Genomic DNA, 17,938 nt, shown 5'->3' with positions numbered 1-17,938 from the left:
AGATCACCAATGCGCAATGCCAAGTGTTGGCTGGAGTGGTATAAAGCTCGCTGACATTGGACACTGGAGGAGTGGAAACACGTTCTCTGGAGTGATGAATCACGCTTCACCATCTGGCAGTCCAACGTACCAATCTGGATTTGTCGGATGCCAGGAGAACGCTACCTGCCCGAATGCATAGTGCCAACTGTAAAGTTCGGTGGAGGAGGAATATTGGTCTGGGGCTATTTTTCATGGATCGGGCTAGGCCCCTTAGCTCCAGTGAAGGGAAATCTTCACGCTACAGCATACTGTACAATTACATTCTACACAATTCTGTGCTTCCAACTTTGTGGTAACAGTACGGGGAAGGCCCTTTCCTCTTTCAGCATGACAATGCCCCCATGCACAAAGTGAGGTCTATACAGAAATGGTTTGTCGAGATCAGTGTAGAAGAACTTGACTGGCCTGTGCAGAGCCCTGGCCTCAACCCCATCAAAGACCTTTGAGATTAATTGGAACGCAGATTGCGAGCCAGGCCTAATTTCCCAACATCAGTGACCAACCTCACAAATGCTCTTGTGGCTGTATGGAAGCAAGTCCCCACAGAAATGTTCCAACATCTAGTGGAAAGCCTTCCCAGAAGAGTAGAGTTAGTTATAACAGCAAAGGGGGGGACCAACTCCATATTAATGCCCATGATTTTGGAATGTTCGATGAGCTGGTGTCCACATACTTTTGGTCATGTAGTGATCATACTGAATAAATCATACGAAATGCTTTGTGACCAGGTTGGACATTAAGGTATTCTATTCCTCTACTGATTAAGATTCACCATGAAAATGCAAGCTTGTTATTTCAAACTTGGTCGAATTGATACTGCTACAATCCAGACAACCTCAGGCACTTACACCAGCTCAATGGCAAACATGATTGAGATGGAAAGTGTGGGTGCGTGCCTCCATGTGGTCTGCTCTGTCTTCAGTACTGCAGTGCACCTACAGAATGTTTTAAGGCTAAATGCACATAGCTCCAGCAGATGGCAGCTATGTGAGTAACGGTTATTTTACTTATCTGTCATGTTGTGCATGACCTCATCAAGAAAGACGTCACCTATAGGGGCCCAGGCTTGGAAAAGAAAAAAGGGAAAGAAATCGGGTTTGAACTTTATGTCAGAGACAGGCAAATTAGAGCATCTGCATGGAAGGGAACTTGATCATGTCCATTAAACATGCTACAACATGTTCCAAAGTCTGGCAGATTCCCTTCGGAAACAATCTGTTTCACTGTAATCACTTAAGATGACATGAGCGACTGTACTGGAACACTGAGAAGAGGGAGGATTGGGTGTAAGGCAATGAGAACACCTGCTTGGGATGTCTGTATATTCTCTATGCGGGCAAAGAGAGAGAGAGATAGAGGGAGAGAGAGAGAAAGAGAGAGAAGCGGGCTGTGGAGCAGCTGCTCTCTTTCATTGAGCACTCTCCAGGGAGATTGTTTTTCACAATTTCTTTCTCTCCAGGGTCTTTCTATCTTGCCTGACCTTTACTTCACCGTTAGATCATACAGTATTAAAAAGAGATGAATTAGACAATGAACTGACCTTTTGAACCATCCGTTCTCTCACGGTTAGTAGGTTTGCTGCTGGAGACAGTGGATTGACAGAACATGTGTTCAGTAACCACAGGAACAGAGAAAGAGGAAGATAGTAATTTATCTTCCAAGATCGCCCTTTTAAAAAAAAATCTTCCACCCTATGGAAGACTTGTTAAAAATAACCAAACTTTACAGTGAGGTAAAGAAGGGCAAAGATGGATCCACCTGGATCCGCGATTCATATGGCACCGTCAAATCACCATCAAATATCTTTTCTACAGAGGCAGTTGCACATCATGAATCAAATCACATTTTATTTGTCACATGCTCCGAATAAAACGGGTGTTGACTTTACTGTGAAATTCTTGCTTATGAGCCCCTTTCAACGATAAAGAGCTAGAGAATAATAATAAAATGAAAAATAGTAGCACCAGAGGAATTAAATACACAAGAATGGAGCTATATACAGGGAGTACCAGTACCAGGTCAATGTGCAGGGGTACCAGGTATTTGAGGTAGATATGTACATGAATGCAGGCTAAAGTGACTAGGCATCAGGATAGATAAATATAAGAGTAAAATAAAGAACAGAGTAGCAGCAGCATATATGTGTGTGTGTATTTGTGTTCAAATCAAATCAATGTGTATTTGTCACGTGCGCTGAGTACAACAGGTGTAAACCTTACAGTGAAATGCTTACTTACAGGCTCTAACCAATGGTGCGAAGAAAAAAAAGTTGTGTGTGTGTGTGTGTGTAGGTAAGTAAAGAAATAAAACAACAGTAAAAAGACATTTGAAAAAAGAGTAGCAAGGCTATATACAGACAGAGGTAGTCAGGCTTATTGAGTTAGTATGTACATGTAGGTATCGTTAAAGTGACTATGCATATATGATGAACAGAGAGTAGCAGAAGCATAAAAAGAGGGGTTGGCGGGTGGTGGGACACAATGCAGATAGCCCGGTTAGCCAATGTGCAGGAGCACTGGTTGGTCGGGCCAATTTAGGTAGTATTTACATGAATGTATAGTGAAAGTGACTATGCATATAAGATTAACAGAGAGTAGCAGCAGCGTAAAAGAGGGGTTGGGGGTGGCACACAATTAAAATAGTCCGGGTAACCATTTGGTTACCTGTTCAGCTTGCCCTCTTCACGACTGTCTTGGTGTGTTTGGACCAATCTAGTTTGTTGCTGATGTGGACACCAAGGAATTTGAAGCTCTCAACCTGCTCCACTACAGCCCAGTCGATGAGTATGGGGACGTGCTCTGTGCTCCTTTTCCTGTAGTCCACAATCATCTCCTTAGTCTTGGTTACGTTGAGGGATAGGTTGTTATTCTGGCACCACCCAGCCAGGTCTATGACCTCCTCCCTATAGGCTGTCTCGTCGTTGTCGGTGACACTGTTGTGTCGTCAGCAAACTTAATGATGGTGTTGGAGCCGCGCCTGGCCATGCAGTCGTGGGTGAACAGGGAGCACAGGAGGGGACTGAGCATGCACCCCTGGGGAGCTCCAGTGTTGAGGATCAGCGTGGCAGATGTGTTGCTACCTACCCTCACCACCTGGGGGCGGCCTGTCAGGAAGTTCAGGATCCAGTTGCAGAGGGAGGTGTTTAGTCCCAGGATCCTTAGCTTGGTGATGAGCTTTGAGGGTACTATGGTGTTGAACACTGAGCTGTAGTCAATGAACAGCATTCTCACATAGGTGTTCCTTTTGTCCAGGTGGGAAAGGGCAGTGTGGAGTGCAATGGAGATTGCATCATCTGTGGATCTGTTTGGGCGGTATGCAAATTGGAATGGGTCTAGGGTTTCTGGGATAATGGTGTTAATGTGAGCCATTACCAGCCTTTCAAAGCACTTCATGGCTACGGATACGAGTGCTACGGGTCTGTAGTCATTTAGGCAGGTTGCCTTTGTGTTCTTGGGCACAGGGACTATGGTGGTCTGCTTGAAGCATGTGTTGTGTCGGTATGCGTGTGTGTGTTATGTGTGTGGGTTTTGTGTGAGAATGTCAGTGCAGTGTAGTGTGTGTGAGTGTGCGTATATCGTGTGTATATGTAGTCTTGTGAGTGTGCATAGAGTCAGTGCAAGTTAGGGTCAGTGCAGATAGTCCGGGTAACCATTTAACTAACTACTTAGCAGTCTAATGGCTTGGGGGTAGAAGCTGTCTCTGAGCCTGTTGGTCCGAGAGATGATTATTCGGTACCGTTTGCCTAGCAGAGTGAACAGTCTATTGATAGACTGACTCGAGTCTTTTGCATTTTTTGGGGGGCCTTTCTCCTCTTTGCCTTGAACTGAAAGGATAAGGTAAGAGGAATGGAGGCGGTATAAGTGTTTCTGTGGCCTTTGGATTGATGAAAGTTATAAAAAGGTAGATTGTGAGACTGTATCAGTGGAGGCTGCTGAGGGGAGGATGGCTCATAATAATAGCTGGAACGGAGTAAATGGAATGGCACCAAACACCGATACAATACAAGTACAACTGTCGATACAGTAGCCATGAAGAGGAGCCTGTAGCGTATTTAGAAGCAGGTGCTGCTTACAAAGTAACACCTGCGCCTCGCTGTCTAGCAGTACGGCTGTCCATCTGTCTGTGTGTTACTGTTTAGAATGTATTTTATGTCTGCACCTGCTGGATAGTAAGACTGTAGTGCTCGTCTTGGACTTGCCACAACATGCCTGTTGACTATACTATATTGACTATACACCACACCCCAGCCTCAAGGAGCTCAGCATAAACACACACTCATACACACAAGCACGCACACACACACACACACGCATACATACACACACACTCTTCATAGAGGAGGAAGAACTCACAGGGGGATGAACTTAATTACAGATGACTTGACCCCTCTCTCCTTCCTTTCATCTTCCTATATTTTTGTAGGTAGCTTTGTTGTTGCTTGCTCTGCCCACTCCACACACCCTCTGTTCTGACGTAGTGACATATTTTAAATCTCTGTGGCACAGCATCCTAATTTATTCAGTTCACTGAGAGGTCAAAACAACGCCCCACCCCACCCTAACTCGACAAACACTCAGCAAAATCCATTCCCACTGTCGTAACGATGATAAGTGAAGAACCCATACTATGTTTGTATGCGTGTGTGTATTTGTGCACTTATGTAAGTGTTTGTGTGTGTGCGTTTTTGTGCGTTTGTGCATGTTTGCGCATGTTTGTGTGCACACTGTGATGTGTAAATATGGACCAACAAGTGCAAACATAGATGCCAGCTGGCGCATCGCACTTCTTGTCTCTTATAGACAAAAGACAGATTTCAGTAAACAACCTTTCAACCAAGCGTACCTTCATGAATATTAAATTAGACTCTGAAATGAATCGTGCCTCTTTGGTAGTGGAGGCCCTAGTCGGGATCCACTTTGTCTGTTTGCTGTGATGTATTTGCAGGTGTGTCTCTTTGATGTGACGAGTTGAGCGGTTCTACACCTGCTAGAGAGAAAAGGCTTTGATAAAGGTGATGAAGATTGCCAGACAACCAAAGTCATTTGCGAGTCATTCCACCTCAAAAAGTACAAGAAAGAGGATTTCAACACCCACCATCTCATATTGTCCTGAAATCGTTTTTGTAGTTAGAAACAGGTAAAATTTGCATTCCTGAAATATTATTTTGCTGAAATAAAGTTTGATCTCTGAGAAATTACATTTATTGATTGCACCCAAATTGGACATTTTAATTTATAGGATTCATATGATCTTCAATAAATATAGTACCTACAAACCGATTTGGACCATAATTGTTCCTAACAATGAGTAAGAAAAGGAATACAAAAAAATGACCAAAAGCCAGTATACAGTACCAGTTCTCTATGTCTAACAAGTAGTATAGAGCTGCGGCTTGGAGTATTGCTGCTTCAACCTTTGTAATGTATTCTCTGTGAATCTGGTGATATTTTTCCCCCTGTTCAGAGAAATTTGCCGTTGAAGTTGCCTGCTTTCTTTACCAAAAAGTAGTGTGAAAGTACAAGTCTTGTCCACTAGATGCCAATGTTCTTGCTACTGCAACCACAACCTTTATGTAATTTTGCTCGTCTCTTGTGTTAATTAAAGCCAATAGCTTTTTCTCATGAGGAAAATAAATTGTGTGGTGAAGACAGTCCTCAATGAAAGCAATTCAGTTTGTCCTCCTTTTAGCAATCTAATGATTTAAACCAACTCTCCTTGTCTAGTCCCCAAAAAACGGCAACTCTCTGAAAGGGCTATCCGTATGGTGCAATTTTCATATAAAGACTTTTCCTACAAGCCCAAAACGTTGATGGAGAAATGGGCTAGTGACTAAAATGTGATAACCCTTATAAAATAATACAATTATAAACCATTGCTTGGCATTCGTTCTTAGAAAACAGCTCAATATGTAGTGTGACTACTGACATTTACCATTAAACCCAACGCAATAACATTACCATTGCAATACACTATACAGTGTGTGTTTGGGCATTTTACCATTGAAACCATTAGACTGCTGTAGCCTAATGGTTTGCTTGTTCGCCAGTTGCCAGGAATGGTCTAACTAATCCAGACCCTCTGTGTGTGGGAATAAACCACACACAGAGGGGCCATTTCCTGCTTTCATGGAGGACTGGCTTGAATTGTGAGGATGACCACACAATTTATATTCATCATGAGCGAAAGCTATTGGTTTTCAACCCAACGTTGCAAAGAACATGCTGTGATCCATTTAAAATACAAAAGATACCAGCAAAATGAATTAAAGGGTGTGGTGGCAGTAACAGGAACAGGTACTTTCACACTAAGGTATGGGATAGAACGTAAGTGACTTAAATTGATAATTTCCCTGAACGCGGGGGGATCATCCGATTCACAGGGAGTACATTACAAAAGTTGAAGAAGCAATACTCCAAGCAGCAGCTCCATACTACTTGTCATATTTTTATTTATTCAATTTTTTATTTAACTATACTGCAGTTAAGAACAAATTCTTATTTACAATGACGTCCTACCCCGGCCAAACCCTCCCCTACCCTGGACAATGCTGGGCCAATTTGCGCCGCCCTATGGGACTCCCGATCCCGGCCGGTTGTAATACAGCCTGTGATCAAACCCCGGTCTGTAGTGACGCATCTAGCACTGCGATGCAGTGCCTTAGACCGCTGTGCCACTCAGGATCCCATTAGACGTAGAGAACTGATAGTGTATACTGGTTGTTGGGGTGGGATTGGCAAGGAGTATGGGGAGTCTGTGGATGGCTTTTGATCATTTTACAAATTTACAATTTGGGTGCAATCAATTAGCTTAATTTCTCAGAGATCAAATTATATTTCAACAAAATATTGTTTCAGGAACGCTAATCTTATCTGTTTCTAACTCCAGAAATGATTTCAGAACAATCTGAGATAGTGGGTGTCATGGCTTATGACATGGAATGACCCCTGTATCCCAGCATGCACGAAGGCCTGGAGCTAAAGTAAAGGATGGTGGCCTTCGTGTTACTGCAAGGCACATTCTCTCATCCTTTATCTCCCTCAGATTTTGAGAAATGCATTTTTGTGATAATCTCTAAACTACATCAGGATGATAATGTAGGTCAGCCTTGAGTAAGCAAAGTGCAAGGCGGCAGGTCATGCTGACCTGTAGACCCATAGGTCATTTTAGTGTAAGATGATGTGATAATGTCCTTGGAACACAAAGCATGACATTGTCAAGTCTTTCCTTTAAAAACAAATATGTCTACTGTATATGGATAGAGAAAAGAGAGACATGTCACATCAAATACGTATTCTTGGTCAAACATTTCAATAACAGCTGTTATTATCTTGAGTCTGTTTCGTCGAGGATTAAATTGCCCGTAGTCTTAGTGAATAGCTATTGCCTGGAAAAAAGCTATATTGTTTCCTCATACTGCTATCTCCACCACCACCTTGACCTACTACCTTGAAGGTATGTACCCTCTAACATTACTAACAAAGAGCTCCAATACTGCCACTCTCCCAGCCCTGCTAGACACAAGTTAACCCTGATGTTGTTCAGAAAGACAGTTTGACAAATGACAGCAAATGACAGTCTTTGTCATTCCCTTTCATTGCAGATGTTCGGAGCAGTAATGAAGTTTTGCGCTTTGCATTTCTTTCATTACCTATTCATTAAAGCTGCGACCAGAAAATAGAGTTGCCATGGAGATGGCTAGGCAAATTCACATAACATCCCATATGAATGTTTTCTGTTTACTCTGGTGCCAAGAGAACACCCTCCTCCCCTCTCCTTCGCAGCTCTTCCGCACCCTCACCCTCTTTTTGTGTCCTTCCCTACCATTCTTATAAATCCCCCCCCCACTCTCTCTCATGAAACAAATTTGAACTGATGCAATGAGCTCACATTAGGACGTGTGTTTATTTCTGCTCAGACTGGTTCAGTACAGTCTCATCCTCCAGACAAAAACAGTGCTCATTTTAGGCTGAAATGAGAAAGAGCCCACTCTACTCAGAGAGCTGTAATTTAACAGCAGTGCTATGTGGTCCCACTAATCTGTCTATCCCTATGCTCTCTGTAGGACATGGCAGCCAGTCTGCATCCCCGGCCAACCCAAAAGTCCTTGTTACCATGTGCCTAAGCTCACCAGAGGCTGTAGGGATAAAAGTGCCAGCTATCTCATTCCTACAGATAAATCATGCAACTGTTCCCATCATGGAGGAAGTTTTCCCAGTCAAGTTAAGAACTCCCTAGCTAGCCTCTATCTGGCATTGCTAGCCTCCCACGGAAGGTGTGTGTGTGTGTGTGTGTGTGTGTGTGTGTGTGTGTGTGTGTGTGTGTGTGTGTGTGTGTGTGTGTGTGTGTGTGTGTGTGTGGCTTGTTAGCTGTGGTCTTGTGCTAGCTGGTGCCTCATGTCCCAGTTGGAGGGCCAATTGGTCTGGCGTGTTTGCTCCAGGCGGGATAAAACACTGGCTCCTACTGCACATCACACACCCACTTGTTTTTCATAACTCCTCTCCATCTCCTTCTTACTAAGGTAATTAAGAAGCAGCTGTGCATGCAAAACCACTTGTGGGTGGTGTGTAGGCTAATATGGCCTTATGTTTACTGTAATACATATATACAGTACTATGGATATTTCAACCTGAGGGGGAAAATAGAAAGAAAAACATGACCTACCTATTTCAAGGATGGATTAATCCATCACAAACACACAGCATATGGAAAAACATGTCAAAAGGTGTGCAGCCTGTTAGTTAACGGACAATGCAATTCGCTGTAATCAAGTAACAGGATCCCTTTTCTTCAGGTGAATCATATAATAGTTGTCATTTTCCGTTTGGGTTATGTGGGGTGTTCCCTGTTTAGTATCTGTGCCTGATGGAACTGTTCGCTTTCGTCTTTGTATTCGTTATTTTAGTTATTTTTTTATTTTTTTTGTCTTTACATTTGATTTTTTTTACCCATTTACCCCCTTTTTCACCCCAATTTCGTGGTATCCAATTGTTAGTAGCTACTAACTTGTCTCATCGCTACAACTCCCGTATGGGCTCGGGAGAGACGAAGGTTGAAAGTCATGCGTCCTCCGATACACAACCCAACCAAGCCGCACTGCTTCTTAACACAGCGCGCATCCAACCCGGAAGCCAGCCGTGCCAATGTGTCGGAGGAAACACCGTGCACCTGGCAACCTTGGTTAGCGTGCACTGCTCCCGGCCCGCCACAGGAGTCGCTGGTGCGCGATGAGACAAGGTTATCCCTACCGGCCAAACCCTCCCTAACCCGGACGACACTATGCCAATTGTGCGTCGCCCCACTGACCTCCCAGGCGCGACCGGTTACGACAGAGCCTGGGCGCGAACCCAGAGTCTCTGGTGGCACAGCTGGCGCTGCAGTATAGCGCAGTTTGAGTGATTCTTGACAATAAAGATCATGAACACTTTTCACGCTGCGCTTTGGTCTCATTCCGACGACAGCCATTACAGAGGCTTTGTTATAGAGAATGCCTAAATTACATAGCATGTAATTACATTAGTATTAACTATGCATTAGTTGCCACTCCTGTATATTATACATTTCTAAATATTGAAATAATCATTTTTTTTAAATCCGATAAAAAAAAATATATAAAAATGTATCAAGATGTTCATCCAAAAACATATTTCCAAAACAATTCTTGACAAGACAAACTATCCCCCCACACACTGTAAAACAAAGCCAATGGTCTCTCCACAGCATTGTTCCCTCTGATTTGCTTTTCTTATTGCAGCCAATGAATTCTGGCCATTTCCGTGTGTTCATTTTACGGAGCACCCCTGAAGACTTCCACATTTCTACTTCCCTCGAACCTCTCTCCCTCCTAAGTAAACCGCTGCCTGACAACAATTTAATCCCATGACCCAAGACTGTTAAACCTATCCAATTTTACAGATTAGGAATGCAACACAACTCTGCTCCCTATTCTGATGCTATTGCATGGGTGTCTATGGGAGACACACCCAGTTAAGTAGACTGGAACTGACCTTTTTTTTTTCAATGATAAAGGCATGGGGTGAACTGCCTTCGTTTTTCCACCATAGTTTGAAGTGTCTCAAACAGTCAGATCAAAATGTCCCACAAACTCAGGCGTAGGCAGTCGCGTTCCCCTGCTCAGACATTGCATGCATCAACCAATGGTTGCGTGGCACGCCATTGACTGTGTCATTGACTGACAGATTGCTATAACATATGATGTGGTTAGATGAAACTTAAAATTCCACAGGCATGTGTCAGTAACAGCTGGGCAGAGGAAAAAAGCTTTATTTAGTCTTAACACAGCGCACACTTTGGAAGCCTTTTTAAAAACTCAAATACACTACAAGTTTGCATTCTCATTAACAAAAGAGTTTTCCAAATGAAGATCCTACATCTGTAGTTATCATGCGTTGGACTCCATGACATGAAACCAATTCTGAAAACAAGGAGTGTGGTAAACCTGCATTTCTCACCAGATAGTGCAGTCTAAATATGTTAGAGATGTTGAGAGATGTTGAGAGATGTGGACCGACTAATAATACTGTTGGATTTAGACTCGAATGAGCACCTGCAAAGCAAAAGATAAATAAGGTACACACACATACATGCACCCAGGCAAGCACATTCACATGCATTTGTGAAGGTGGTACTATTATTGTTTATATTCTGTTAAACTACTGCTAAACTATTGAATCTAAATGATTCTCCCGTGAGTTAATCCTTGTTATATTCTATGCATGTGTGGGTGTTTGTGTGTGGGGACTTTAATGTGTTACTGAAGTGCAGTGGGGTTAAGACAGAGTTCTACCCAATCTCATAATGAGGGATTTCAAAGTAAAACTTCAAGATTACTTCCTAATCCTTCTCATGAAGAGATGTGGGGAGAGTTACAAGCCAACATGGGAACATGGATACCAGCCAGGTCATGTACGCTGTTTGGCTGCCCTCAGAAATGATTGATGTTGATGTAGCTACAATGCTTATTAAAAAACGAAGACTGGGAATGAGCTTGAGAAAGTGGTTGTTTTATGGACTTTAATGTTCCTCTAAAACGAGTGCTCTATATGGGAGAGAGTAAATAGACTTCAGGCTTCCCTTTTTTGTGTGCAAATAAAAGAAAACGGAGAGGATAACACAATATAAGCTGCAGAGGGAGACTTAGATTGAGGTAAAATATTCATTCAAATTAGGTAAAGTGTGGAGCGGCATAAGAAAAGCCTGTTTTTAAAGATTAACATAACCCTTGAAGGTGTTATTGTATCCCTATAACCAAGTCAGGACTTGGGCAGACATAAAACCATTATCCCTCTCTGTGAGTTACTGCAATAGTCCCTCAATTTACTACCACAATCACAAGCCACCCATTTGCTCTCCAAGTTAGAGACTGGCTTTGCATTTTGAAAAGGTGAAACACTCAGATCTCTGCCAGGAGGAAAGAAAAAGGGAGAAATTCATGTAATCCGTAAAAATGTGGAGTTGCATATTACAGATCCTAAGGGTAGGTGTCACGCCCTGTTTCTATGTTTTGGCCGGGTATGGTTCTCAATCAGGGACAGCTGTCTATCATTGTCTCTGATTGGGAATCATATTTAGGCAGCCTGTTTTTCCACCTTAGTTGTGAGTAGTTGTCTTTGTTAGTGGCCTGTATATCCCTAGTAAGCTTCACGTTCGTTTGGTTGTTTCTTGTTTTGTTGGAGACATTTTAAATAAAGAGAAAATGTACGCTTACCACGCTGCACCTTGGTCTGGTCATTTCCCTGATGACATTCGTGACAGAACTACCCACCACAAACGGACCAGGCGGCGTGGCCGGGAGGAGCAGCGTTTTCTGAAGGAATGGACATGGGAAGAGATCTTAGAAGGCAAGGGACCCTGGGCAAAGGCTGGAGAGTATCGGCGTCCAAGGGAGGAGATAGAGGCGGCTAAAGCAGGGCGGTGACAATACGAGGAGTTGGCACAGCGGAGCAGGCACGAGAGACAGCCCCCAACATTTGGGGGGTTTTGGGGGGGCCACACGAGGAGATTGGCTGAGTCAAGTTGGAGACCTGAGCCAACTCCTCGTGCTTACCATACTTAGGCAGCCTGTTTTTCCACCTTAGTTGTGGGTAGTTGTCTTTGTTAGTGGCCTGTATAGCCCTAGTAAGCTTCAAGGTCGTTTTTGTTGTTTCTTGTTTTGTTGGTGACATTTTAAATAAAGATCTAATGTACGCTCACCACGCTGCACCTTGGTCCGGTCATTTCCCTGATGACTTTCGTGACAGTAGGGCTTAGTGTTGTGTTGAATGGCATGTTTACAGTACCTTGCTCTGTAAAATGAAGACAAGATGACAGATGCAGTACGTTGGTGTAAATCTTTGTTAACAATAATATATTTTTTCTATCTGATATATACGTGATCCATTGACCTGTGTGTGAGTGTGTGTGTGTGTGTGTTAAGGGAGGCAAGACACGCACGAATGGTGCTATTGGTTTGTATGGGCTAAAGATACTGTATTACCTAGGCCCTATTTTAAATAACACAGCACATACTTGTTATGAGACATGATAACCAGCCTCATATTCCACATTATGGTGTGTGAAACAATATGTACTTGAATATTTATTCTAGCTTTTGTTTTGCTGGTGTTTTTTCTCATCGTGCATTATTGTTGTAATGTTGACGCAGAGAGTCAGGAAGCAGGTGCAGTTAGTGAGTTTAATATGAACAAACAGAACAATAAAAAACAGGAGAAATGTCTGACAAGGAACATAAGCAATACTGCCTGATAACTGATAACAAAAGAGTGCTATATAAAGGGTAAGTCATCAAGGAGTAACGAAGTCCAGGTGTGACTGATGAGACGCAGGTGTATGTAAAGATGGCTTGCCAGGACCTGTGGTTAGTAGACCGGCAACGTTGAGTACCGGAGGGGGAGCGGGGGTAGACGTGACAGTACCCCCACCCCCCCACCCCCAACGGCAGCATCAGCCAGAGGTCCAGGAACAACCGGCCTGAGGAGGGAAACATGAAAAGATTGTGAGATCTGGTAGTTAACGAGGAGTTGTAATCTGTAAATGACCTCGTTGACCCTCCGGAGGACCTTGAATGGCCCCACAAACCGGGGACTCAGCTTCTTACAGGACAGGCAAAGCGGGAGGTTCCTGGTGGAGAGCCAGACGCAATCACCAGGATAGAAGCTGAGGGCCTCACTGCGGTGGCGATCCGGCCTGCTCTTTCTGACAGCGGACGGTGCGCTGGAGTCTCACGTTGGCATCGTTCCATACCTCTTCTGCGCGCCTGAACCACTCGTCCACTGCAGGAGCTTTGGTCTGGCTTGGAGTCCAAAGAGCCAGGGCCAGCTGATAACTCAGAACACACTGGAAGGGATTCAGGCAGTGGATGAGTGATGCATTGAATTCCTGCTCGTTAGATTAAGGCTGGTACCCGGAAGTGAGGCTGACCATGACCCCCATTTTCTACATGAAAGCCTTTTATACACGTGATGTGAATTGGGGCCCGCGATCGGAGACGATATCCTCCAGAAGGCCATAGTGCCGGTAGACCTGCTGGAACAGTGCCTCAGCGACCTGGAGAGCGGTACGGAGACCAGAGAGAGGGATGAAACGACATGATTTTGAGAATCTGTCCACAACCACCAAAATGTTGGTGAAACCATCAGATCAGTGACGAAACCAATGGACAGATGAGACTAGGCTGAGGCACGGGAAGCGGAAGGTGTTTTCCTGCTGGAGTGTGCAGAGGAGATTTAGATTGAGTACATACTGAACATAAGTTGACATAGTTTGCAACATGCTGCGCCAAAGTGGGCCACCAGTATTTCTCAGAAAGGGATTGAGTGGTGCGGGTGATACCTGGATGGTCAGCGGTGAGGGATGAGTGTGCCCAGGTCAGCCAATGATCTCTGACCCCCTTGAGGACGTAGATGCGCTCCGGGTGGCAGGAGTGGGTTTCCTCTCCAGAGCCTGGCACATCTACATCCTTAAACACGGGGCCAACGATACGGGAGGACCGATTGATAGGCTGGAAGACACTTACACGGCACTCCACTGATGTGGAACCAAAGGGTGCGGGAAAGCAGGTCCTCCGACATCCTGGTCCCCAGGCGGTAATCCTCCTCTCTGACCAGGAGATAGTGGGATTATGGAGTTGGAGCCATGGGAGGCCAAGGATGACTTTGTGCATGGGTGCGGAGGTGATGAGGAAGAAACGGCCTTAATAAAATTCTCCGCCACACCAGAATCCACTAGAGCTGAAAAAAATGACTTGTATCATTCACAAAGAAGTTGTCCTATGTCCTAACCAACTTGCCAAAACCATAGTTTGTTCACAAGAAATTTGTGGAGTGGTTGAAAAACGAGTTTTAATGACTCCAACCTAAGTGTATGTAAACTTCCGACTTCAACTGTAGGTGTGGCATTGGAACAGTAATTGAGCCCTATAGACTTAGGTCGATAATTGAACCCATTATTTAGCCTAACGGTCTATATACCTCAGCTTGCTTGAGGCTAACGCACCAAACATCTCCCCTCACCTCTTTATCAGACCTATGCCTTCTTCCCCTCTTCTCCTCCATCTCCCCCTCTCTCTCTTTTCAACACAAACATATGCTCAGTCTCCCCTTGAGACTGCTCTGCTGTTGGTTTTGCCAGCCTAAATGTTTGGGCTGTTTCCCAGAGCAGACAGTCAGCCAGACAGACAGACAGCGGTGCACAGCAGTGGTGTGAAGTACAGAGGTACAGACAGACAGACTCAGGGGCAGGGCCTACACACCTAAAGGGTAATACACAATTAGCTGCATCACCACACTCCACGGCTAATTAGACAGGACAGGCTGCAGCTGTTAAGGCAGGAAGGAGGGTAAGGGGTTGGGGGGGTTGTTCCCGTTTTCAAAATGTGCTTTTCATTGAATATTTAGTGTCGTTATTTCCCTCTGTGACTCTCTCTCTCTCTCTCTCTATATCTATCTATCTATCTATATATCTATCTATCTATCTATCTATCTATCTATCTATCTATCTATCTATCTATCTATCTATCTATCTATCTATCTATCTATATATATATTTCCTTTATCCTCTGAAACATTTTAGCTGAGTCATGGGTCAAGTATTTTATGACTTCTGGGACAAATACTGTTCAAGAATAGATTGTTTTCATTTGTATCCGTTTTACCTTTCCTTTTTAAATATCTTAAATGTTAAAGGAAAATGTTATGCTAATATAGTATTAGAACACTAAAATGTGGTTTAACCATTGGGCCTACACCAGCTCTCTGTCATGAAATTATGACATTAATGAAATGCACAGTGGTTAAAAAGTTCACGGGCCTTGATCTGCTCTTATTCTCCCTTTGATTGTAAAAACATATTTCTGAACATAATATTCCAGATCAGAGAGCATATCATTAGACCCTTAAATAACCAACATTATGAGCAGGGCTGATTCCTCGCTGCCTCTGGGGTGGGTCGGGTATGTCTTGGTGCTGCTGTCAAATTGGGAAATTAATTTGAGCTCACTGTATTTCACAAGCGGACTAATTGCCCTCACTGTTCATGCCCTCTACCATCCATCCGTGCCATGTAACATTGTTTTCAATGCAAATGTTCTAGAATTCTATTTCAATGCAGAAAGGGTCTGCCTACAGGAAATGAACAGGAAACTACAGATTGCATGTTTAAAACATGACATAGACATGACTGCAGCTGCAGTGGATGCCATACAAGTTGCAGGCAATGAGTGGAGCAGAGCGATGCTGAGCTTACACTTGCTCGCTCTCTCTCTCTCTCTCTCTCTCTCTCCCCCTCTCACATACACACACCACAGTAGAGAGACCGTGCAGATGAAGAAAACACACCATTGCTGGGTGAGTTTGTGGTAAGGTTAGACTCAGATAAGAGAGAGAGAGGAGAGAGCAGTCAGTCTTCCATGGGCTCTAGTGTAAAACAAACACATCTGCTCAAAATCCCTGGCAATAAATCAAATCAAAATGAAATCAAATGGTATTTGTCACATGCGCCGAATACAACAGGTGTAGACCTTACAGTGAAATGCTTACTTACAAGCCCTTAACCAACAATGCAGTTTCAAAAAAATACCTAAAAAAGTAACAGATATGAATAACAAATAATTAAAGAGCAGCAGTAAATAACAATAGCGGGGCTATATACAGGGGGCACTGGTACAGAGTCAATGTGTCAATGTGCGGGGGGCACCGGTGTCGATGTAATTGAGGTAATATGTACATGTAGGTAGAATTATTAAAGTGGCTATGCATAGATAATAACAATAGCTGCGTTATTGGTAAAACATTAAGCCTATGTGATATGTTCACCCCCCTTCTACTTCTACTTTTGTATTCATCTGATCAGTCCAATGGGACTGGGAAATAAATATCCGCTAATCTAATTCATTAATACTAACACTGATTAATCTGCTTGGATGCAGACATGTCCATACTCTCCCCTCACATGACACTGAGATTGAGGGCCAATAGGGATGATGTCATCAAACATATTTGGAACATTGTCTTTATGGCTATTTGTTTGTTCACATTGGTTAGAAATGTATCTGTCCTTATCTGATATATGAGTGATCCATTGACCTGTGTGAGTGTGTGTGTTAAAAGGGAGGCGAGGCGCGCTCGTAAGCGCCATTGGTTTGTATGGGCCAAAGCCCCGCCTCATTAAAAAGGCGAGAGAAAAAAGGAAAAGAAACTGCTACACACCCCTCTCTCAATTCTTGCAGGAGGGATATAATAGGAAGGAGTGTGTAAGCTTACAAACGGTGCCGCAATCAAGCATAGGATATTTTAGAGGAAAAAGCGACATTAGGAATCAATTATTTCTGCTACGGAGATCGGTCCCGTTGCTCTAGGATTTAAGTTTTTGTGGCATCTAAAGGTGGATCCATTAATATCGAACAGGAAGCGGTCTTGTAGAGCGTATGATGCTATTTTCGGACGCATAAAGCCACCGTTTGAACTTCTCAATAAACATCTGATCGAGGTAGGACGAAATAATTTTCTAATGATTTCGAAAACCTCAGTTGTTCAACCGGTGTAGTTTTGAAAGCGATCTTTGTCGCTTGTTGGTGCCCATGTGTGTCTGCGCCATCAAGAAGTGGAGTGACTAGAGAGGGAATTGTGGGGTGGGCAATTCCGAGGACATCTTTAGTGAAAGGGGAAAAAATTGCATTAGTAAAGACATAATGCTATTGTGGCTACGTCCTGTCAGTAAAGTAATCAACTATGACCCTCAGTCATACCAACACAACAACCAACTTTGGAACTCCAACAGATTTAATAGCATAATAGGTGAATAAGAGAGAACAGAAGAAGGTTTCCATTTTAATTGGCAGCGCCAATTTCAACACGTTGAGGAAGTCTGTTTTAGCCGTTTCACATTATATGATTGGATAGAAAACTTTTTTCTAAATATCTCAAATCATTTCAATAGTCCATGAAAACAGATAAGTGTCACCATTGCAGTGGTTGAGCTTTACTTTAAAGGGGCAATCAGAAGTTGCTACATACATGTTTGGATCATAAATTAATATGTACCCATTGATTCTTGAAGAATATAACTCATAAATGCCTGATGAGCTTAGTTCAACTGTCGTTCCCCATCAGAAACCAAAATATAAGCTTGCTTTACACCATTTGTTAAAAAAAATGCTAATATAAACAAACACTGTATAGCCTCAACATGGTTCAAACGATACGTTTTATATCATGAATCCTTGCATCTATAGCTCTGTCTATGAATTTTAGAGTGGTTACATTTCTCCAGCCCCATCCCTCAGCTTTTTACAGAAACCATGGTCGGAAGGTTGCTTTGTTTCAGCTGCTGATTGGCCCTTTAACTTGAGGTTTACAAGTTAGATCTCTCTCTCCCTCCCACT

General features: G+C 43.4%; 1 protein-coding gene across 1 annotated transcript in view; it reads left to right on the top strand.

Moving 5' to 3' along the window:
- Nucleotides 1-16,731: 16,731 nt before the first annotated feature.
- The window catches only part of LOC109898862 (C-terminal-binding protein 2), a 131,611-nt gene continuing 130,404 nt past the window's right edge, over nt 16,732-17,938 (top strand). Inside the window, exon 1 of the mRNA XM_031835677.1 lies at nt 16,732-17,043. The gene's annotated coding sequence lies outside the window, so the exon portion shown is untranslated. The remainder of the gene's footprint in view (nt 17,044-17,938) is intronic.

The sequence above is a fragment of the Oncorhynchus kisutch genome, linkage group LG11 (genome assembly GCF_002021735.2).
Source record: "Oncorhynchus kisutch isolate 150728-3 linkage group LG11, Okis_V2, whole genome shotgun sequence".
NCBI lineage: Eukaryota > Metazoa > Chordata > Actinopteri > Salmoniformes > Salmonidae > Oncorhynchus > Oncorhynchus kisutch.
The sequence above is the reverse complement of the archived record's forward strand: the minus strand, read 5'-3'. Positions and strand labels throughout refer to the sequence as shown.